The sequence below is a fragment of the Scatophagus argus genome, chromosome 16 (assembly GCF_020382885.2).
Source record: "Scatophagus argus isolate fScaArg1 chromosome 16, fScaArg1.pri, whole genome shotgun sequence".
Classification (NCBI taxonomy): domain Eukaryota; kingdom Metazoa; phylum Chordata; class Actinopteri; family Scatophagidae; genus Scatophagus; species Scatophagus argus.
Window position 1 is genome coordinate 18,580,746 of NC_058508.1, and position 23,547 is coordinate 18,604,292.

At 43.6% G+C, this 23,547-nt stretch overlaps 1 protein-coding gene and 2 non-coding genes across 4 annotated transcripts in view; 2 read left to right on the forward strand and 1 right to left on the reverse strand.

Moving 5' to 3' along the window:
• Window positions 1–462: 462 nt before the first annotated feature.
• gjc1 (gap junction protein gamma 1) overlaps window positions 463–23,547 on the forward strand; it is a 37,973-nt gene continuing 14,888 nt past the window's right edge. The window contains exons 1-2 of one of the 2 annotated variants that reach the window (XR_006845679.1): window positions 463–1,235; window positions 2,695–3,748. The gene's annotated coding sequence lies outside the window, so the exon portion shown is untranslated. Of the gene's footprint in view, window positions 1,236–2,694; window positions 3,749–23,547 lie in introns of those variants that run through there. The other variant, XM_046415603.1, reaches the window with a different exon arrangement.
• Window positions 16,150–16,221, reverse strand: trnac-gca. Its single transcript has one exon. It is a non-coding gene; the product is annotated as a tRNA-Cys (tRNA).
• Window positions 22,465–22,536, forward strand: trnac-gca. Its single transcript has one exon. It is a non-coding gene; the product is annotated as a tRNA-Cys (tRNA).

A 23,547-nucleotide genomic window follows, 5' to 3' on the forward strand; every position in this document is an offset into this window, starting at 1 on the left:
GAGAAGAGTTTTGTCATAACTTTCCATTTCACTGCTCTTTGACTGCGCTGCTTATAGCTCTTTTCCCATCACTGGGTTTCTATTTTATTTCATTTTATCATTTATGTGCTTGTGTAGTTTGTCAATCAAAACTGAATCTTATTTTATTTGCAAAGGCTGAATTAATGACAGAGCTGCTGTGTTTACATTACATTGTACCCGGTGAAGTGGCCAGTGAGTGTATGACTGTGACATATGACATTAAAATGACACCTTAGCTGGTAAATATAAATAAATAAATAATAAAATTAAAGTAAAATAAAATCCCTCATGCCCACATAAATGGGTTCAATATTCTGGATGAACATGTGGGCTAATAATGAGACTCATACAGGCGGCAAAAAGGAAGTGAAGGCTTTGTTTAAAACAGGCTTAGCTGCCCTTTCCTGCAGGCAGATGTTTGCGGACCCGAGATGTGTGACCTGTCGGGTGCGCGCACTGTCAAAAGACGCGTACGCGCAGCATCCTGCCTCAAAGCTCCCCCTGCAAAGAGGTCGCCGAGCTTCTCAGTCAGAATCCAGCTGTCACTCATCAAGACCCTCATCCAGCCGGTGTCAGGCTGTCTGCGGCCCGCTCGCGATAAATACGAGACAAAGCACACAGCGCTGGATGTAGGTGGACCTCCGGTGATCAACAGATCGGCAACTGTGCTGCTCACTCCTCCTGCGAAGAAGAGAAGGATGAGGGACGCGAAAGACAATACCGGAGACAACTGGCACATGTGAGCGGTATTTATCACCACATTCCCGGGCCAGTCTCAGAGATATGAGCCAATTAGCTCTCAAGGTTTGGTCTTAATCAGCCGATTCAACTGTTCTTGGCAGCGGAGAAGGTTCAGTCCGTGCCAAAATGACCAGACTATTGTCTAGCGTCGCTGTAACGGAATGGGCCCGCAGGAATTTTGGCACCGGTTTTACGCAGCAGACCACATAGTTTGATCGACGTTCCTCGGCCGAAGACAGAGTAGCGTGGCGGGCATGGACAAAGAATGCGCCCCCGTATCGTAGTGATGCTATGAGATAAAAAACAAATCAAAGACGAGCCTCCGTGAAACAGCCTGCTGGTTCCTGCTGAGAAGTGGAGCAGATCATCAACGGTGGGATTCAAGTTTGGACCTCACCAAGTCCAAAACGACCTTCCCCCTCCCAAAAAGGATCATCTTACATCTTTAAGCATCTCCACAGACTCGCATAGCGGTAAGGAAGTCTCTTACTAATTACCAACACTGTAAAGATATCCATTTCCATGTTTGTTCTTAACGTGGGCAATTTACAACCCAACGGGAGCCCGGATGAGCGTGGATGTCAGGGCTCACGGACGCACCATGTGGCACCGTAACGCACAGACGTGGCTAATTTGTGGTTTAATTTGCACTGTTTTTATTTTCATCTCATTTCTTGCATGTGTTAACACGTTGGTCGAGGCCAAACTGTGAGCAACAAGAGGGCAACTTCTCTGTGCAAACGAGCCTTCGGGAGGCAGCTGCGACCGGCGCGCCTAATTGACATAAGCTGCTAATTTGGACTCCATATGCTTGCTCATCAGTTTCAAATCAAGTACAAATTGTGGTCGTCGTAAAGCAACGGTGAGCAAGTTTTGCGGCTGAGCCACAGTGTCTCCCGGTCTTTTGTTCTCAAAGCGTTTCAGCAGGAACATGGTGTAGATGGGCGGTGCTGGGATTCTCCACGGGATTTGGTTAAATCCTGCAGGAGCTGCTCAAATTAGTGGGAGTGCAGGCGGACTTTATACGAACTTTACTGCCAGACTCTTGAGATTAATTAATAATGAATATATTTAGCCAGAGTGTGCATCTTTGCCCACAATGCTCCTCTAGTTTTAGGGCTTTTGCAGTGATTTATGTTTAAGTGTGCTGCAATCCAGCGTGCAGCCTCACATCATCAGAAGCCATAGAGCTGAATTATTTGAAACAGGATGACAAACGTGCTAATTGCAGTGGTCGTGTTTATTATATTGAAATTATTAAATTGAGCTATTGAACATTTCTGACATTAATCACATCAGGTATAATTAATTGCATAGTCAAGCTTAAAGATTTGTGCTTATGTTGGGCCACACTGTATGTAAAATTACTCTCAGGATTTTACTGATCCATGATGGTGCCTGCATCCATGCTGCTGTACAGCCTACAACAGAATGTGCTAACTACAGCCCTGACAGCCCCTCCGTGCGCACAGTCCCCGATTCGGTGATTATCTTGTCATTTCTGGGGTCAGTACATCAAAAGAAACCCACCACCCACCGCTCAGAGCTGTTAACCTGGGGGGGCCGCCAGCACCCGGCGTTATTCACCGCCACGAGAAACCGTTTCATTGTGCTGGGTGCCTTTGAAATATGCCACAGTGGTTTTCTTGTGTGGGAGCATTTGTCAAAGCCACAGCAGCAGTGGCTCAAATGTGAGCCACCGTAATGAGTCCCCCCCCCCCCCCGTGCATCAGAAAATCCTTCCCTATATGTAAAGTCATTGTGTCATTGGGGCAGTGCCAAATGAAAGAGCTTAGTGCCAGTGAATAATGCACGCTTTCTACATAAGATGCTATATATTTATTCAGTATTTATTCTTTGGTAAGCTGCCAGTGGAAGCATATCTACCTCCATTTGCCCTCCATTCCTTCTTCTTTATTTCCATCCTGTCAGAGCGGCTTGGACATTTCACACCCCTGCATGCTGTGGAGGTAATGAACAATTTCTATATGTGAAATTATTCCTGTGAGGCAGTACATCTCTGTCATCCCATACCGGTACTGCCTTGTCACCCCTGCACCCCCACCCCAGATCCCCGCCCACAGGACCATTAATTCAGTCCTTGTGGATTGGAGTAGAAATTTGAACCAGTGTGTGAGGACGGGAAGCCGACTCCTGCGTACCCCCAGCAGCACTGAGAGAGATGAGGAGCAGATTCTGTGTGGCAGCATGGAAATACCCCATCACTTCAGTTAGCATCTGACCAATGTGCTCCTGTCCTCTTTTCACTTAAAATAAACCCCCTTTTTGTGTGACTTTGCAGATATGAGCAATAAATTGTTCAAGGATGTTTATGAAATGATCAGATACCTCCTAGAAAAGTCGGTTGTTTAAAAACATGACGCAGTCTCTTAACTGGCTGGTGAGTTGATTGCTAACGTAAGCAATAGTATTTATATAAACTGATAATCCTGCAGCTGTGTTTTCCCCACTGATCCAAAAAGAGTCCATCCAAGAAGAAAGGTCTCTTTAATAAGCAGAAAAAAGCAGGCTATAAACCTTGTAGTTGTGTTGTGTCTTCACTTTCAAAATACATGATAAAAGTGTGAAATTTAGAGCACATGTTAAACACTTTTACACACTGAAGAGAGGCCTAAAACAGTAGTACAATAAAGCACCAGTGGTGGAGGAATATCATTTAGTTAAAGTATACCATAAAAATACTCTACTACAATATTACATTATCTTCAAATGCTACTTTGAGAATGTAAACATTAAAAGATCAAGACAAGATGACGTCCTGTTGTACACAGTATATCTGCCGCTCATTCAGTAATGTGTTGGTTGGTATTCCACTGATGGTCAGTCAAAGTGCAGCTAATCTGATCTATTTTCTGTATTGCTGGGTGGTTGAATCTCTTGGTTCACCGTATTAAACTCATCAGGTGTTTTTGTTTGTTGAGTCTGCATCTTGAAACGTAACTAAACGTAGCTTAGTTAACTAAAAGTGGTCAAATAAAAGAGATTTTCCTGTGAAAGTGAAATACTCAGTTAATGTACATGTACCTAAAATGTGTGCTTAACTACAGTACTTGACTAAATGCACTTTCTTGCATTCCAGCACATAATTTCACATCATGAAAAAATATTTTCTTGAATCTCAGCCTGATGCTCCATACAGAACTGATTCTGAAGGACTCAAGATCCGAGGAAAATCAATATCGCCATATATCATTGAATTTATCATTCTGTTCCTCTTTCAATTAACAGTTAAAAGCTAAAATAATCCTCCTGGGGGTTGTAATCAATAATGGCACGTTGACTTGAAAGCGCAACCTTCTTCAACCTTCATCCTACCTTTATCTATGTGCATATCAATTGGAAATAAAAATGCTGCGGGTTCTTATTGCCGTACAAGCACAGCACATTTCCTGTCATGTTAAACTGCAGCGTTCGCTCCTAACTGGTCAGGATGACGTCACCCTTCCCGGGCTGGATGTACACGGTGCAGTAACACACAGCGTTCAGCAGGATCAGTTACAGGCGGAAGTTTTCAGTCCTAAATTGTCTAATTTCCTCCACAAAAACCCTTTAATCTCTAAACATCAGCAGAACATTATCGTACCAATCAGAATCTCTACCTTTACGCTGTTAGTTAAACGCTCGTGATTAAATCAGGCATTGACAATTATCATAATTGTCAACTGAAATGTGTTTAAGTCAATTACATGCTTTATACGCAGCTATTTTGAATAATTGGAGTAATTCACTTCCTGTTTTTCCCAGTTCTTCCCTTCAGAATGTGTGATGTGGAGCCAGTTCAGTAAGAGGTAAATTTTATGCTTTTAGCCCCGACATCACAAACACACCCACTTGGATATGAGGAGCAGGTGTTTTGCAGCACAGACGTAGTCAACACGCCACGCTTACTGACACCTCTCGGGTTGCGAAGCACGTGAAGATGCTGGGAGATCCTTCACCTGCACGCTGCAGCCTTTCCCAACTGGCTTTGTGCAACATGAAATCTCAAGGTATTATGTCTGTATCTTGTTCAGCAGATGTGAGCGCACTGCCAGTCTTAATCCTTAGAGTGCAGCGCGCACACACACACACACACAGAGGGAAAAGTGTGTCTTTATGCCTGCCAACTAGTCTGGCTTCACTCAGCTTGACACTGTGTACTCTGCTCTGCATTTTCTGGTTGCCAGTTCTTGTAAGTGACATTAAAGTGAGGGCTGAGGGAAGGTGCTTCGTTCTCTGTGTAATTACAGGTGATTAGGATTTGTTGGAGGTCGTCAAATGCACCTACTTTTCCTCCCTTTATTTGAGCAGGAACTTTGGTTCTGCCGTGCTGCTGGGGCCGTTTGAAAGTACAGTATGGATGTGATTTATGGATTCGGATGATGCGATGGAACTGTTTCTGGAACGAGCAAATGGTCATTTTCTGGGAGAACAGTTCCATCTAGAAAATTGAATGAATATGGTGAAATTTGTTCCGTAACATTGAAAATAATTGGTGAGGCTACTGAGATGTGCATGAGCGTCTTTAGATAATTGCGACGATTAAAACTGGGTCATAATTAAAATGTCATTAAATTTAGACATTACGAGCTTCACGGTGCGAGCCACAGATGATGAAAAGGCTTTGACCTTCATGCGCTTCCCTAAATAAGTCTGTTGTGATGTCGATGAATCTGCTGTGTGCAGAGTGCAGCTGAGCGCGCTTTGTGTCCTGATGTTTTGGGGGGGGGACTCCAAATATTACGATGAGCGAGGGGGAGTCGGGGGGGAGGGTTGTGTCGCCCTCCCTGTGAGTCAGGATGACTCCTCAGGAAAACGAGCCCCGCAGTCGGCCCTGACCCTTCGCGAAACAGCCAGGCTTCCAGTTGTGTCGGTGCACGTGACGCCGCAGCAGATCTGCATGTCTTAAATCTGCGAAAAGAAGTGCAGGAGAAATGTCTGATTTTGTTGTGACGAAGGGAATCCGGACGGTCACGATTTGTGTCATCCTGCTGCAGCACGTGAACAGGGCTGCACTGTGTACAGTATTTGCTACTTTATTGTTTTAGGATTTTCTTCCATTTCAGAGGCTATACTAACAGAAAGAGTAAAGTAATAGTAAGAAAAAGAAAGAAGAATGTAGCAGGCAAATTAATTAATAATGAAAACCATTATCAGTTGCAGTCCCCCAACTTACTATTCATTCAAAATAATTTAAAAAGTTTGATAAATTGAAATATTTTTATAACGTGGAAGACTCACTCCAACTAGTTAAAATTTTCATTACTGAGTCATATTCAGAGCATCAAAATGATTTGATCTGTAAATTTTTTTTATCTTGTCTGACCAAAATGAGAAGTATAAACCATTTCTCCTGCTATGAAAACAGAGGAAAGCAGTTAATCCTCACTTGGAGAAGGTGTAAGCAGCAGAGACACGAGGAGGAAAAGTCAGAGACAGACAGACGGAGAGAGAAAACCCCACTGAGTGTGGGTGAAATCAGATGTCACTTCCACCCGGCCTGGACTCATGAAGAGATACGGGCAGTCTAGCAAATGAAAACAGTCGTGAGGCTCCTTCCCACCGGGAATGTCACTATAACAGACTGGGATCCGCTCAGACATACACACAGTGAGCCTGCACACACACACACACACACACACACACACACAGATGTACTGAGCCCTGATGTTTACGCTCCAGTCAGTGTTGAACATGCATATTCAAGCTGATATGTCAGACTCATGAATCTGTGCATGCTGACACATTTACATATGAGCTTGGCTGTCGTGGCCCAGGCTGTGATGCGGGCTGACAGGTCTTATGCCACTTCCCTCAGGTCACCGGAGGGGCGGAGTCAAAACGTGACGGTGGGGGGGGGTGAAGGCAGAGAAAATGCCTTTCATTCAGCCGTCAGTCTCCAATGACACAACCTTCCTCTCTGTTTTGGTTTATTCCTGCGTTTGGTGTCGGTGAAGTAACATCTGGGCTTCTTCACAGCTGGCTGTGTGCTCATGTGACTCATACCTGTTGTTCTTCCTTTTATCGCTGCTTTGTCTCGTGTTGTCACAGTAGATTAATTGTATTCCGGATTCGAATTCGGCGGTGCAGTTACGTTTGTTTAACAGGTATTTTCTCATCTGATTCATTTCACTTGGAGGTGGAAACTGGAAAATTTGTCTGTCTATAAATGTCTATAAAAGGTCATAAAATATCAGATATTAACCATCAGAATTTCCAAGAGCCCAAATCAAAACCTCAGAGATTCATATCATCAGTGTAGTTGCTGATGAACTTCCTGCAGATTGTGTGAATTATTATTTTAGCTGAATTGTGGTGACGACTTTTGTTTACATTTTAATAACAAATTGTGCCTTTAAAGCTCTGTGTTGCTTGACTTGGCACAAAAAGAGCACTTTGTAAAAGCAGCTGCAGTCTCTTGCACTTTTAATCAACAAAATGAACCTTTTTGTTCTGCGTAAACAAACGCATCACTCATCGTACACAACAATACCGAAGTACTGAACTTAATCCACTACATCCTGTAGTCAACAGCAACAGCAACAAAAAGAGAAAATTTCAGCAGGAGAAAGTCATGATAGAAATGTTATCTGTTGTGCAGTGGTGGAAGAAGCATCTGGTGCTTCAGTAAAACTAGTAATACTATAATTCAGAAAAACTGAAAGTAAAACCCAGGATATTAAGGTATTAAAAGTACTTCTTATGCAGCAGAACAGCCCCTGTGACTGATATATGATTACACTTAAAATTACTGGATGATAATAACAAATTAATTCCTGTATAAGCAGTTTTTTTTATTGTTGAAGTTGGGTACTTTAGTCTGTGACAAGGCGTTGTAGAAACTGATCAGGAAGTCCTCTGCAAAGCTGCAAAGTAATTTATATCTGTAGCTGTCAGCATGTCCTCACATAAAGCAGAAGTATCTCTAAGTTGTATTTAAATACTGTAGTTTGTGAATATAATTACTTTCATCCCACTGATCTGTTAAAGCTCCTCTAACATTTTATTTCCTCTGCATGTGTTATTTTGGACGCACAGCAGTCGGCGTTTAAAGTGCTGAAAGTTTTGAGCTCAGCCATGTGACTCACTGTGACCCCTTGAAACCGTATCAACACAGGTGCAGTGAAGGAGGACGCGGAGATTTCATTAAACACACGGGGTCACCCTCATTATCTGAACAAACACACTCACACACACACTCACACACTCACAAGGGCGAGGAATCGGCAGAGCGTCGCTGACGCTGTGGAGAACATATTAGAATCCATAAGGGGATCTGTGCCACGGCGCTGCACGCGGTGGAAGGCAGGCGCTGCTACTTCCATGTGCGCTCACGCCCGATTGGCCCAGCTGGGGCGGCCGTGGTCGGGCGATGTCCTCCTCGCTCTCCGTCATCGAGCAGAGCTGAGCAGAGCAGCCAGGTTCACAGACACCCTGTCACCGCCTTGCCTGGCACCCTCCGCCACACACTGAGGCTCGACCACACACACACACACACACACACACACACACACTGATGCGCAGGATGTGCAGAAATGTGAGGAGAAGCTGGACCACACAGTAAGTTGAGGACACAGGGAGGGTCACGTGAAGACCCCAGTGTGATTCTGGAAAGGAGCCTTTTTTTCTGTGCGTGTAGTAATGAGTCACCATAACAATAACCAAATGCTCTTATTACTCCCATCAGTGCTGTGTCAGCTGTTATAGATCCTACACCCCCCACCCCACCCCCCCCGTTCCTGTCACCGCCTGCCATACTGCAAAAAGTCGTGACCTCCATCAGTCAGAGTGAAATATTTAGCTCATAATAAACGCATGCGAGCAGCGGAAAGGAAATTTGCTGTGGAGTCAGCTGTACAATTTGTTCTACAATTCCTTTTTTTTTCTATTTTCATCTCTGCTAATACAAATATGGAGTCATGTTAGCACGTAAACCCCAGCAGCTTCATCTCTCTCTCTCGTCTCCAGCGTGCTGTTTCACGCCTGTTCCCACGTGAGCCGGCAGCGCGCTGCCTCTTTAAACGTCTTTGAGAATAATTTCGCTCAATTGAGCAAATACAAGTGTTGACGCCAATAAAAAGCTAGAAAGAGACGAGCCAGCACTGGGTTATTTTTAGCCGCTGTTCCACATACAACATGTTCCTCCAGACAATGACGTGCTCCGGGGTCACGCTCGGTGTTGATTCAGCCTCCTATGGAAACGTCAGACCTGATTTGACTGGAGCTTTAGTGGAACCTCAGACACGACTGGAGCAGCTTAAGAGGATGTTGTAGGCAGAGTGTGGATTAAGTTTTTTGGTTTGTTTTTGTTTGGTTGTGTGTCCATGACAGGTGTCATGGTGTCTTCTCTTACCGGGAAGTTTAGTAGTGGTTCATAGACTGTGTGACTCCGTTGGTCTGGATGTCTTTTATCATTTCAAGCTTTATAAAAATTTCTTTAGTCCAAACAAACTAGTTCTTTTCTGGCAAAAATAGTGAACAGTGATTCCAGCTTCACAAATGTGAGGATTTGGTGTTTTTCTTTATCATCTGTAAATAAAATAAAGTAAATGCATAAATTAAAAATCTGCAGACAAAGTGAACAAAAGACTAACAAAGAAAGTAACATAAAACAATCTTTGCAGCCCAAATTTGCCATTAAAACTGGTTTCTCTTGATAAATGTTCTACTTGAAAATTGAATTTGAAATGATCCCCTGACGGATCAAAGCTGCAATATCTTATATTGTGATAATTTCTTTGCCAGAGACTAAAAGCTGAGAAGTGGTATTTTATCTGACCAACAAACCGCAAAGTTTGAATAATTTACAGTGACATTAAACCGTGAAAAGCTTCAAATCTTCTTGTTTTGAGGAGGTGTGAGCAGCAGGCGTGTGAACAGTTTGGCAGAGACTGACTAGAGAACCTCACTGAATGAATTAAGTCAATGGCTTAAGAAAATAATCATCAGATTAATCGATAAATTAAGTAATATTTAGTTTCAGTACACACAAGACTGGTTGATTCGATTGTGACCGATTCGCTCAATTCTGACTGACGTCGTTAAACAGAAGTTATTGATACTTCATCAGCAGTCAACTGAGGAAAGTCCCTCACATGCAACCTGTCAGCTTCCTGTTGCCTCCATATTTTCTTTGGACAGCAGAGCAGCAAAACAGCGACTCCTATTGCTTTCACTTTCCTGTTACATCACCCACACGTGATGTGTCTCCCAGGACAGTCCTGTCCTGTCCCGTCCCGTGCTGTCCTGTCCTCTTTGTCGCTTCTCCTAGAGTCATGTTTAAACAAAGTAACATTCATACATGAGTGGGTTTCCATGGCCACTAGGCCTCGGGATTGTCTGAGCCACAGCCCACTGTGGTGTGATGGGTAGGAAAAAGCCTGAAGGGGCGCACAGATGCTCTCGTGCTACTAGTGTAGCCTTGATGATAGCCTCACGGGCTAACACTTTGAGACTCTACGTCTAAAACAAAAAAAGGGAAAAAAGATTCACTTGACATTAATGCTTTAGGCCTAACTTTAAATAGCTCTCTGCTGTCTCTGGTTTCTTTTTTTCTGTTTATTATTGGTTTGAGGCTTGGGCTGCACAGGACCGTCTTGAATGCATTTGGGAGCCAAGAGAACTGAGCCTCTCTCCTGACGAAGCCTTGAGACAGACTGTTTATATAAAGATTACATAAAGAACGTGTTTGTTCTGATGGTAATGCCTTGGTGATTGTATGCGCATGCCATAGGGGAGAGCAGCAGCGGTGGCGGCGGCGGTAGCAGATCCCTCGGCTGGCACGGTCCTCTTGTCTCTGGATCTCATCACTGCTAATGTCTTGGGGTTTGGCACGGGAGCACAGGGGCAGTCGTGACCCCCTCAGCCGCAGTCCACCTCCCTATCCAACCGCAGAGCTGACACACACGTTCCCCCCCCCCCGAGGTCGGCGAACCTGCCTCGTGCTCTAACCCCGATGATTTATTCCTCTCAGAACGCACTCTTACAGGCTTTGTCTTTAAACTTGTAATCCTTGGCAGCGACCAAAGGTTACCTTGCTAACAGCAGCTTTGGTGTCTGATTACAGGAAACACTTCTGGAGCAGCTACGTTATCTGAATACAACAGAGCAACTGGTGTGTAATGCAGGCTGCCTGGATGCTAATAATAAGAACTTTATTTAAAAGGCACCTCTTTTGAAGACAAAAACTACAAAGTGCTTTACAACAACAACACAGACCGATAAAAGCAAACAAACAAGAACTTAAGATATGAACAAGATTTTTAAAAGCTTAAATAACGGCAATAAATAGAAGAAGAAAAGGTCACATGATGAAAGTGAGTTTTACGAAGAGATTTAAAAGAGGACGCAGAGTTTGGCAGGCAGTTTCACAGCCGGGAGGACTCGGACTTGACCTCTGAACTTTGAGAAGGTTCTTCCATCTTGATGTTACTTGTTTATATTTTATCTCTCATTAGAACAGAAGGCGGCTAGAGGAGGAGGCTTTACTCTGCCCGTATCTTGATGCAGGCAGATGTAAGCGTAGCGCTGTGTGGTCTTTAATGTGACATAGCAGATTTCATCAGGGCGTTGTGTACTCTGGGCGCCTCGGCTGTGAGGCGGCCGGAATGATTTGCCTCAGAGCAGCAACTTATGGACTCCATACTCTCAGCTTAGAGAAAGTATGTGTTTTGTTTTGTCCCCAGGCAATTCTTATTCAGAAGCAACTGTTTGTCTAACATTTCTTTTGCTGTGTGCTGCAGTGGTATGACTTTTTATAAAAACCAATGAAAACAATCTGATTTTATAAACATCACATTGCTGTTTGGTTTAACTTGGCTTCAGAGCAGCTCTTGTGCAGATCCTGCTCCTATTTAAGTCTGTTCCTCCATCATCTTCTCTCTGTCCCTTCCTTTCTCTCTTTGTGGCTGGATGGCATCCAGACTGTGTTGATGACAATGTGAGCCTGGCTCCTGTCATTTCTGGGATTTACATTCAGTGTCAGTGTGAGCGAAATCCAATTTTTGCACAACCAGACCTGTCAGTTGACATGGCGAGTATGATTGCATCATTAAAGTAGCGCTGGAACAAGTGTAAATGTAGGCGAGAACATATTTGCTGCAAAATTGCTCTCCTTGTTCTCCAGTCATTCGGTATTTTTCCGTCTCGGTTTCTCCAGCCCTCTGATGCATCTTCAGTCTTTACTTTCCTCCCCCTTTTCTGCATCCTTTAAGTGTTTTGTTGGAAATTTGATCGCTCAGTTCCGTTTCCATTCACTCACCATCTGCTGAATTTGGCTGTGACTGCGAATCAGTTCTTAATGTTGGCAGATTTGCATTGACTCGCCTGCTCTGCTTCTTTGAGGCTCCATTTCATCTTATTTTTTGTGGTCTCTGGTATGTTTTGATCTCGAAACGGTAAACAAAGCACCCGTCCAATCCATGACTCGATAAAAGACGGCTCACAGAGAAGACCTGAATAACAAAAAGGTCTGGAAGTGTGCTTCAAAGAAGGAGAGCAACTGACTTGGTGTTTCTGGGAGAAGTTAATGGATTTGCATTGGAGGGTTTATGGTCAAAGTTCATAAATTAGGTAGGACTTCTGTTTGTAAAATTGGAGGAAAGGGATAAGTTATTGCTTTGCTCTGTGAGTAATCCAACAATCACATATTCTGTCAGCATAAATAATAATCATTGCTGGATTAAGTTTTCCAAGTTGTCAGCACCGCCCTAAAATAGAAGAGCGAACACCAAAGATAACATGAATAAATTCTGGTTTTGCTTTTCAAACTGTCAGTAGATTCATTTGAATATGTTGCAGGCTCATTTATCGAGCCTGATTAAATTGTGGTTGGAACAGGTTATATCAATAACAAACTTGTTTTGGGGCTTGTTTATGAAGCGGCACTTGGTTATTTGTCTTGCAAGAGTTGACAACACTGATCATGAGTTTTGCAGGTATTCAGTCAAAAGCAAAAGTATTGAATGAATCGGCTGAACTTTGACAGACATTTTTCATAGCAGTGGTAGAGGACATGTCCAGAGAACGTGCAGTAGGATTCCTTTAACCCCCCAAATCTTATGACAGTCCATCAAATAATGGTAGAGATATTAGGACCAAAGAGGCTGGCAGGCAGACATTGCCATCGCTGGACTTGTGCCGCTCACCTGGTTAAAACCAGGCTTACCTCTTGACTCTCACCTATTAATCTGTCATTTATGCTGACGTGTATGTCACTCTGTGGTGGCTCTCTGTGAAGCCTTCATGAATCCAGGCTGAACTCTGCGTCAACTCTGTCTCTTAGTATTCTCGTTTGATAAACCTTGGCCCCCTCCTGCAGCTGGGGTCTTCAGTCGGCCTGCTTTGCTCCTCAGGGCGAGTACAGTGGCAGCGGAGTGAGAGAGTCCGTGGTGCAGTTAGATGAAATGGATGATGATGGCTGACGAATGCTGTGCACTGACACTGACTTAATACCCAGATATTAACATATAATAGCTTGGGAGACCCTTGTAATGCATCATTCATGGCCATGTATAAATATGAATGATGTCCTGTGGATTGGTCATAAGAAACAGGGTCAGGGTCAGTGTCTGCCAAGCACATTGGTTTGATTTTTTTTTTTTGATTGGATGTCCCACAGATAAAAGGATGTCCTAAAGCATCCTTGAGCAAGATGCTTAACCCCTACCAGCTTCCAGCAGAGGGTTAATTATCCCCTCAAGGCAAAGCGAACAAAGTGCTGTTATAAGAAGAGAAAGTGTTGTACAGAGATGTGATGTTGTACCTGCTGTATGTCTCAGGGAAGCAAAAGAATCAATGTTTTAAGCCTACAAAAGTCAGTTCTTCCCATGTTTGACTTCAGTACATTTACATTCTTGATATTCTTTGGGGTATTTCCATTAAATGTATGTTAAACTCATATACTCTACTCTCATATACTATGATGCCTGTTTCTCTGTGAGAAAACGGTTTTCTCTTTGCACGTTTGAACAAACTCAGGATTGTATGACTGAAGATGCACTTCAACAAAAATGTTCCATAGATTATCTCACATGTCTCATGTCAGCAGGGAGATTCAGCTGCAGATTATTGAGGGTTCATGTCAACAGCTTCACCCGGCTTCACCAAGTCCTTGATTAGAATATGGAGCTGTGCTTTCTAACGGTGCATGCTAGTGTGTTAATGCACACACATTCACACCAAACACGAGCCCTGAGCACACACACACACACGTCCTCCCCTTCCTCCACACAAGCTCTCAGCCAAAATCATCTTCCCAGCGTTCAGTCACTGGGATGGCAAGGATGTCTCTACTTATCTGGAGTAAACAAATTCAACTGTGGCTGGCAGTGGCATTTGGCCCTTGTGTGCTCTCCTTCCTGGCAGCATGTTTGTGTGGGGCTGCTGCCATCAGCAACACGCCGCTCGGATCCTGCAGTCAGTGGATGCTGCTCTAAGACGTCTGATTTAAACCGCCCGCAGCCGCAGGGCGAAAGCCACATTTCATTACACAATGCTAATTAATTTCAACAGGAAGCCATGCGTGCTCATAACTGATTGACTCATTGTCACACTCTAAATAGATGTCCACGACTCACGATGCTCTGAGTGCCAATTTCACTTTAGCTAGAGGGGTGGAAGTTACGCTATGAACTTGTTTAAAGTGAAATGTCAGGTGCTAAGAAAGGCACGACTTTAATGGGACGGCTGTTAATCAGTCGCTCATTAGCGCCGTTACATTGTTTTACATCCTCGGGGACCTGTTTGTGATTTACGTTCTATTAATACCTCGCTTAAAGTCTGTCATCTGTCAGGTGAGCGTTAACAGGGTCAGCCCTGACAAAGCGGAGGGGGATGAGTGCAGTTGGCAGGTCTCAGGTCTGCTTTGGACTGAGACAATGAGCTACACAGTAAAGCCAGGCTTCACAGGAGCAGCCTAATGCCCTGAGCTCAGGGAGCCATTATTCACAGGCAGTCATAAATCTGCACTGTGATCAGCTCCTGTACACGTCAGCTTTGCAGGTAAGCACCCCGGAGCGCAAGAAATCAATCTCATCAATAAGTGAAGAAATTGTGCGTTAGTGTGTGTGCAGGCGTGCAGTAATTGACCCCTGTGTGGAAATCAGTAAATCTTTGTGTGTGTGTGTGCGTGTGTGTGTGTTTTTTTTCCTGCCTTCCAGTGCTTGTTAGCAGTTAGATTCACATCACTGCTGTGTCTCGTTAAAAGCAGACAAAATCCTCTGTTGGATGAGAGCGTGATGGTATGTGTGCACTGAGCTACGGCCACACAAACACGAAAGACGTGGTTTGTTAGACTGGAACATCCATGTTTGTGTCATCAGGGCTGAGCTTTGCTTAGAAATGATGATAGCAGGACCAACACCAGCAGAGTGCTTCATTTGATGCCTTTCTTTTTACTCTCTCTCCTTAGAAAAGGAGGTTACAGAAGTGTTGTTCAGTGAGGTTAAAGTTAAATAAATAATAATTCATAACAGACTGTGAAAACTAGCAGCCCAAAATGATTTTCATTTCAGTAAAATCCAAGGAAATCTGTGGCGAACAAAAGCTAAGTAATTTAGTTATCACATCTAAAGTAGTCGACGGCTGAAGTGTGCGCTCTTGAGGAGAAGATGGCAAAGAAGCCGTCGGCCTTGCAAGCCGCCCAACCCGAAGTTTTCACCATAAGGTGCTTATCGTGCAACTCTTATTGGCACTTTTGCTGAAATATTCCCTATAAATTTATCCTGCTGTTGAACGCACGCTGAACTGCCAAATCAAATGCAGCTCACCTGACTTCAGGTGGTAAACCGCTTTTGGTGATTAACTGTGAGCACAAGCAATTAATTATTTTATATAGATGGGTTAACAGAAATGCAAGCTGTTTGCCTGGAGAAGCTTCCATACTACTTGGTGCTTGGGTTATTGTGGTCAACACCTTAAAGATATCAAGTGCCAAGTCGTCATATAAATTGAAGCAGCATCATTTTTGCCCTCATTAGAAAACTGCTGTTGTTGTTCTAAAACAGCAATTTAGCATCAAGTAGACACTAATTTGGCTTCAGTCTTGAGTGCCCCTCCAAAAATTTTTCCCCTTCAAGTGCTGTTTAATAGACTGTGTAAATGTTGCTTTATCACTATCTCCTCTGTGTTTCCCAGTGGCTGCCATGGACACTCGCCACAGAGCTGTGTGCATAAACACCACTCCCAGTGCAGAGCTCCACCCTCTGGTCTGCGGGAGAGCGTCGGGTACTCGGTGGTACTTCACTTTTATGTATAAAAGAGTTTCAGGGGACATCTGATGTTCAGCATCTTGGCTGCTGTTGGATGTGCACACACATGCACACACACTGTTTGAGGTTTGGCTTAAGTTTGCAGCAGACAACAAAACAGCTGCTGATGTGACGGACAAGGGGGCACCCGGATTTGAACCGGGGACCTCTTGATCTGCAGTCAAATGCTCTACCACTGAGCTATACCCCCTCCTGTAGTTTGGTATCTGATGAAACATTGTACTGCAAAGGCTTGAAATTTAGCAACTCATAAGCATGCAGGGCATCTTCGTTCTTATCAGCATCACCCTCTTTCTCACAGGTGTTCACAGGTGGCTTCTTGACTGATTGGCTAGTAGCATTACCTCAAAGTTTAGCCTCCTGGATGTCATTTGTTTTTCTTCTCCTTTCTTTCTCTGACATCATGATTTAGCCTCGTCCTCATACAGCAGAGAAACTCACTCCAATATTAGCTAGTGGTTAGTTTAGATCAAATACTTCCTTTTACCCACAGGGCACTTTTGATGCTGCGTATGAAAAACATTTTACTAAAGGAACATCAAATAAAATGTTTATTCTTATTTTGTTTTGTTTTAATAAGCAGTGGCGGGGCCCTTATGGGTGTCCCTGGAGAACATTTAATAAAATTGTTAGTATAATTTTTTGAATGTCCTGTTAATTTTTGCTTTTTCATTTGAATTGCTAAAAGATTTATTCAACGAATAAAAGAGAGAAAGAAGTCACTATTTGGTTGATTTGGTTTTAACCAAACCCTCTGTAACACAGCAGTCAAAATGTTGCTCTAAATATTATACTTAATGCAGCATTAACAGATTATTTATTAACCACTAATTAGAAATTATCATTATCTAAACCTTAAATAGGCCTGAAGAAAAGAGTGGCACTCTTAGTTTCTGTACCTTTTATCGAGGCTTCACGTTAATGCTGAGGCTGATCAGCTCATTGGTCATTCAGAAAATGAATGCACTTTTTCTAGTAAATCTAGTAAAAGAAAATTCAAACATTCCTTGCTTGTAGCATCTCGGGTTGTGAAGAGATGTCGCTTGTCTTTGTCTTATATGACTGTACGCTGAACATCTTTGGGTTTCAGACTAGTCAGACAAAAGACAAAACAAGCATTTTGGGCATTTTTTCATTTTATGGGCCAAACAATTAATCGAAAAAAATCATTGATAGATTTGTCACTGATGAAGTTATTGCAGTCCTACATTATATGTAGCAGTCAAGGTCAAATCTGCACCTCGAGATGGTCAAAAAACAGCATTTTGCATCAGTGGCTGCAGGCACCGTACTGTGACCTCCAGCTCTGCATGGAGTGAACCATCACTGTCATCCAGTAGCATGCGATGTGTGTGTGTGTGTGTGTGTGTGATGTGTAAAGAGGGTGTCTGTCCGTATGGATGGTGACGAGCAGGAGGAAGTGGAGGTTTTGGAGAGGGGGGGGATGGGGACGGGGAACATTAAAGAGAGCAAAATGAGGGAGGCTGGCAGAAGGGTGAGAGTGTGTTGGGATTCGTGGGGGCGGGTAGCGAAGGCCCACAGGGAGGAAGGTGGGGGATGGTGAAGAACCACCATCACCACTACCCCTTTCAGATATTATAATACCTCTACACTGAGAGCTGGCTAGTGAGCAAGCTCCATTTTCTGCCCCCAGTGCCACACTATGAATGGGGACGTAGCATGCGAGCTTTGTCTCTGCTCGGTGCTCGGCGCCATGTGCTGAAACAGGGAGCTCCATTCATGCACTCTCGCAGATTTTGTCTGTTTATGTGTGCATGCATGCCTGTTTGTTTCTATAGAGTGTGAGAATTGATTGCTCCGCTAGCAGGGTTTTCCTCTGCGACATATGTGTGCATCAGGCGAAGGTCAACATCTGTATCCACTGTGGGGGATTTTTTTTTCTCTCCAACACAGTGTCACAGACAACAATGGATAGGACTTTGCATCAGGGAAGGAGGAAGGTTGGCGTGTGTGTGTGTGGACTACTCTCCAAATTCAGTCCAAATTTTCCCGCCCTGCAGGCCAGTTGTGAAATCGACACACGCTTTGATGAACGCGTCCGCCTCGGGATCGCCTTGTCCAGAAAACGGCTCCTAACGGCGGCGCCCTTATTTTAGAGCCTGCTTCGACTCCCTGACCCGTGAGCGTGGTTTTTGTTTTCACTTCATACACATGTTGAATTGCAACATGCGGAGAAGGAGGGGCAGGGAGGCGCTGGCTTTACTGAGTGCGTTTGAAATGCACCATCAGCGCTATCCTCTGAGTCATCTCTCATCACCATTCTACTCTTTGTATCTATCAGTCTTTCAGACAGCAGAATGGCCCCTACAGTGCAGACCGAGGCTGAAAGCTGCAGCTGCTGCACACACTGAGCCGAGGCGAGGGACAGCACTCCCCCCTGCTCCTCCACACATGCACACAAACACACACACACACACACACACACACACACACACACACAGAGAGAGCTGCTCCTCCCTGTTTTTCTGATGTTTTGCTTTGCTTTAATAGCAAGACTGATGCCATTTAAATCTTTCGCTTCAGTTCACTCAATGCAAATCCAGCTGCATAAGTGGGTTACGAAAGTCCTTTACTGACACACAGGCGAGGACAGTGAACGCAGCAGGCCTATACAGCCACGTCGCATTTTCTAACTGATACGTTAACCAAACACGAAAGATCTGCAAAGAGACGCAGCCAGGAGAAGGCTGCTGAAATTTTTAATTTATTTTTTTGCATACTGCTAAAATCATTTAAACTCCAAATTAGCAGTCCAAAATGAACGTACGCCCATTTTCACTTCCAGAATTTCAATGATGAGATTAACATTTTATATCTAGCACAGCCTTGATATGAGAGCACCGACTGGGCTGGGTGTTACTAATGATAGTGAATTTTGGTGATTTTTTTTCCTGGTTTCATGAATGCAGGGGATTTTTATTCAACTCAGAGATAACTATTGTTGTTGTTGTGCATTTGCCTGGCAACTGTTGTCAATATGTACTTTGCAGATTAAGAATTAGATCAGATTAGATAAGATGTGCTGTAAATATGGTTTAACAGTGAAATTTAAATCTGGTTCTGGTTATTCTTGCTCCTTTTAAATAACTTATTAATGTTTGGCAGAATCTCCTTGTTTGTTATTTTAGGATTTTCCTTCTTACTGTGAGTTTGGTTTCAATTCCTGTGCAGAAAGTGTTGTTATTCACTTAACTGATTGAGATTAAACTACTAATCATGATCCAGTGATAAAATATACCTTTGCATACAAGCGAAAATAATAGTTTAAAATGGAACTTCTGCCTTCTGAGCATTTTACATTTTGTCTTGTAAATGCAGAAACTTCATGTATAAATAAGTGTTTTTACTTGATGGTATTGTTACTTTTAGGTGAGTAAAGTGAAAGTTCTGAATACCTTTTTTGCTACTGATGACCGTAATCGTGTAGCATAAGCCTAACAAACTACTACTAAACGTGTTTTTGCTTTTTATTCACAGAGTTTATATCATATAAGCAAAAACGCTGACTAAAACATACTAAATCCAACATGCACTCTTTAATTCATGTTCCCTGTTGCACAGCACAAACAGAGATAATTCTGGAGCCAGCTGTGGTATTTATACATATTTGGGTATGTTATTTAAAGAAACATTCCTCTCCTTCATCTGCCTTCCTTCTGCCCGGATTTTCGGCTCGTGCGGTATTAAAGATGTGTTGTGGTAAATGCAGTCATCCCTAATCCCATATGTGCTGTATGGCCCCTCTGACGAAGGCTCATCGAGGTGAAAGTGCTGTATGATTTGTGGTATATTATTAGTATGGTAATGTGGTCTTGGAAGACACGGCGAGAGAGGGAGCGGCACACGCTGTGCATCCAGGTGCGTGATATTTAGCAGCAGCGGTCGCCTCAGGAACAGATCTGTCAGGGAAGTGAACACACACTGTAATGAAAGACTGGCCGCTTCCCCGGAGAATGTGAATAATATGAATAAGAATAACACACATGTACAGTAGTTTGCAAGCGCGCACAATCTGAGGTTTAAACACAAACACGCACGCATTCCCTCCGCCCTCCAAGCCTGTCACCAAAGGCAAAGGTGCTCTGCACATGCAGCTACACATGTAGACACACACACACACACCACATACACACACACGCGCGCCATCCCTGCCTGAAGACACAACAAGAAACATCTAATTGTGAGTCACTCTGAGCCTGACTCACTCACTCACAGAGCCATTTCCCCCAGCTCTTGCTTCAGCAATGCCCTTTAACTTGGTTACTGGGACAGACTGTGTCTCTAATTCATCATATAGACTATCACATGCTCCTATACATCGTTACATTACACAAGCAAACAACTGCCCTCATTCACACATAGCTTCTTCCTCCTCCTGCTCCCCCTCTTCCCTCCCTCCCTCGTGTTGGTCCTCCTTCCTTCCCCGTTGAGTCTCTGAGTGTGCAGGTGAGCCTGAGCCCGAGGAGGCTGCGTGCTTCCACGTGTGTGCATGTGCGTCTTGGCTTGGCACGACTGTATGAAAACGCGGACATGCTCACGGAGTCGCCCGAACACCCCGTTCACCTCAGGTTAACTCGTCTCCTCCCTGCTAATTAGAGATGAGTATCTAAAGGCTGAAGTATGAAATGAAGTGCGACTCAGTCCTGCTGCTGCTGCTGCACATGTGATGGAGAGAGTCCAGAGAGCGCGTGCAGTCATCTGTTTCCTCCTGCAGTTAATTACATAGGGCTTCAGCAGAAAATGTTGAAATGCACAAACTGATGGTCAGTCAGATAAGAAAAAAACATTTTCATCTCCACGCTACACCCAGTTGTATCTTTTTGTCCAGCACAAGCTCAACTACAAGTCTGATATCGTTTGATTTGAATTTTACTCATCATTTTTGTCAATTTAATTTCATTTTAAGTTAAAGCTGCCAATAAAAAAGTACAAAAAATTTACAAAAGCAGTTCAACATTGACACCATGAGACAGTTTATTTGTGTGTCTTTTCCTTGAAAAGTCTGTGTACAGCATGTCATTGTAGATGTTGTCATCAAAACTCCTGATAACTAATTAATAATTCAAAGTTTTAAAAAAGTATTTAACAAAATATTTAACGTAAATCATCAGTCTTTCAGTTTCAGTTTTCTCAGCTTGCCTCCCCATGACATGAAAAGTTGTGTTACCGCAAGTCAAACACTCTTTGTGTTCACAGATGAATATACTGACTCCAGATTAACGTATTTCTTTTGGAATAGATGAATACGGACGAGGGCCCCACATGTGAAGTCACAGTTATGGCTGTATGTAAAGTGGATCATCAGCAGAGGGGAAGGATTTAAACAGGGGACCTTTTCATCTGCAGCCACGTGTTCCAACTCTGAGCAAAAAACTGCCTGATTGTGACAGTCACAATACACGATTATGTAAGTTTATTAGGAGGTGGTGGGATGCAGGGCTCCTCTAATCTTTAATCTTATTCTGCAGAGTTGGGCAACGAACTGAACCCTGACGACATAGTTATATATGTAAGAAAAGGAATCTGCTGACATGTATTAAAGCTCCAAGTTTGGATGCTGTGAAGCCTTTATCACATTGTTTGCTACACCATGCGGTAAAGCTGGGTCACACTGGGTGTTTACATTGGGTATGAACAGACGGAGCACCTAGAGTTGAACTGGAGACTTTTTTTTCAGCTGTAGTCAAGCACCCTACCACTGAGCTACACCCACTCACAGCTGGCTAATGCCTCATTTCACCCACAGAGAAAAACCTTCAGCTGTAACAACACAAACATGGAAGGACTCACCTTCCCTCTCGACTGCAGATCTGCTGAATTTGTTGGTTTGCTTATGAGCCTCTGAATGTCTCAGCACTGTGTTTGCTAATGAACGCGTCCTTGTAGATGCTCTGGCTTCCGTTCACCTCGTGTCAATTAATTTTCTCCACGCTAATTACAGACAGAAATCAGCAAGGGTTTAATATTCCCAAGGGCTTTTGTTGTGGTTAAGGGTGACATAACGCTGGAGTACATGAACCTCACTGTGAACTGACTCCTTAAAGCCGTGCTGCTCTGCTCTTTTGTTGTCTGGCCATTTGTCGATTAGTCAAACCTAACATTCGTCAGGAAAGAAAACAGTGAAAACATGCTGCATTTTATAAAACATCTGCACCAGAACTCATACCGTAGCATGATTTATCTGACTTATTACCACAGACATGAGTAAACAGACAAAATTGTTTTCCTCCAGTGTGCATTCACAGATTCTCAGCGGGAGGATTTCCAGGAACTGAATGATATGGTTGGTTAGTTGTTTGATTCATTAGGTTCAGACTATTTATAGTGTCCATTGTTAGTGTCCATTGTTATGCTAGCTTTAGACCATAAATCCATCCTTTTGTCCATTGATTCAGCAAGTGCAGAGACAACAGGGGGTATAGCTCAGTGGTAGAGCATTTGACTGCAGATCAAGAGGTCCCCAGTTCAAATCTGGGTGCCCCCTACGGTGAATATTAAGTTTTTCTTTATTCTTCTGCTTTTTAGTTCAGCCTAAGAGCAGCGTTGGTGGTTTCCTGTTGTCCGCTCTGTAGGGGCTGTTCTGTTGCTCAGTTCAGACTAGCAGGAATCTGAGTCCTGACAGTGAGATTGAGAATCACTGGCATACAACACAGAACATTACATAACATGTCAGCCGCAGGTGTCCAACTGTGCACTAGTGACTTCTGAAAATCTACAGGTTTCCGTTCCAAACAGACGGCACACGATACACTGCAGGTAATGCTGATATATTCTACCTGAAGCATCCATCAGAGGCTGCGGTTACAGGCTGTTAAATGAAATGACCAGCAGCGAGCGCCACTTTGCATCAATATCGATTCACTGGAGAGGATTTGAGCCCTGCGATTGACCACCAGTCCAGGATGAACCCTGCTTCTCGCCCGTAGTTAGCTTGGATAGGCTCCAGCTCCCCCGCGACCCTGACGGATAAGCGGTATAGCAAATGACAGACTGACTGACTGACTGGAGAGGATTTGTACGGAGGCAACAGCGGCCTTCAAGGATCTATAAAATGTTTCTCATAGAACTGACATCACCAACTCATTTCCTTTGTGCTTATTAAACCCAAAGACTGCCTACAATTAAGGGCTTTTTCAGCCAAGCATACAATGATGTGACTGTAAGGGCAGCCGTAGATACACTAGGAAAGGTGCCTTGTTATCCTCGTTAGCCAGTCAACAGATGCACTTATCCATTACTGTATTCTGATCACTGAGTTGAGCAGACATACGGCAGAACGAGTTTACTGTGCTGTGGATAATTAATGTGGCATATTTATAGATAAACGTTATCATAATAAGAGCTTACAGATTTATGTCGAGGGTGGCCTCTGAGGTATGTAATCACATCTATGATTCAATACTTCATTAGCCATGCAGCAATCACACACTGAAGGGATTTGAACTGTATTATCTTGATCTGTGGCTTCTCGCCCAACACTCATGACATGAAATGC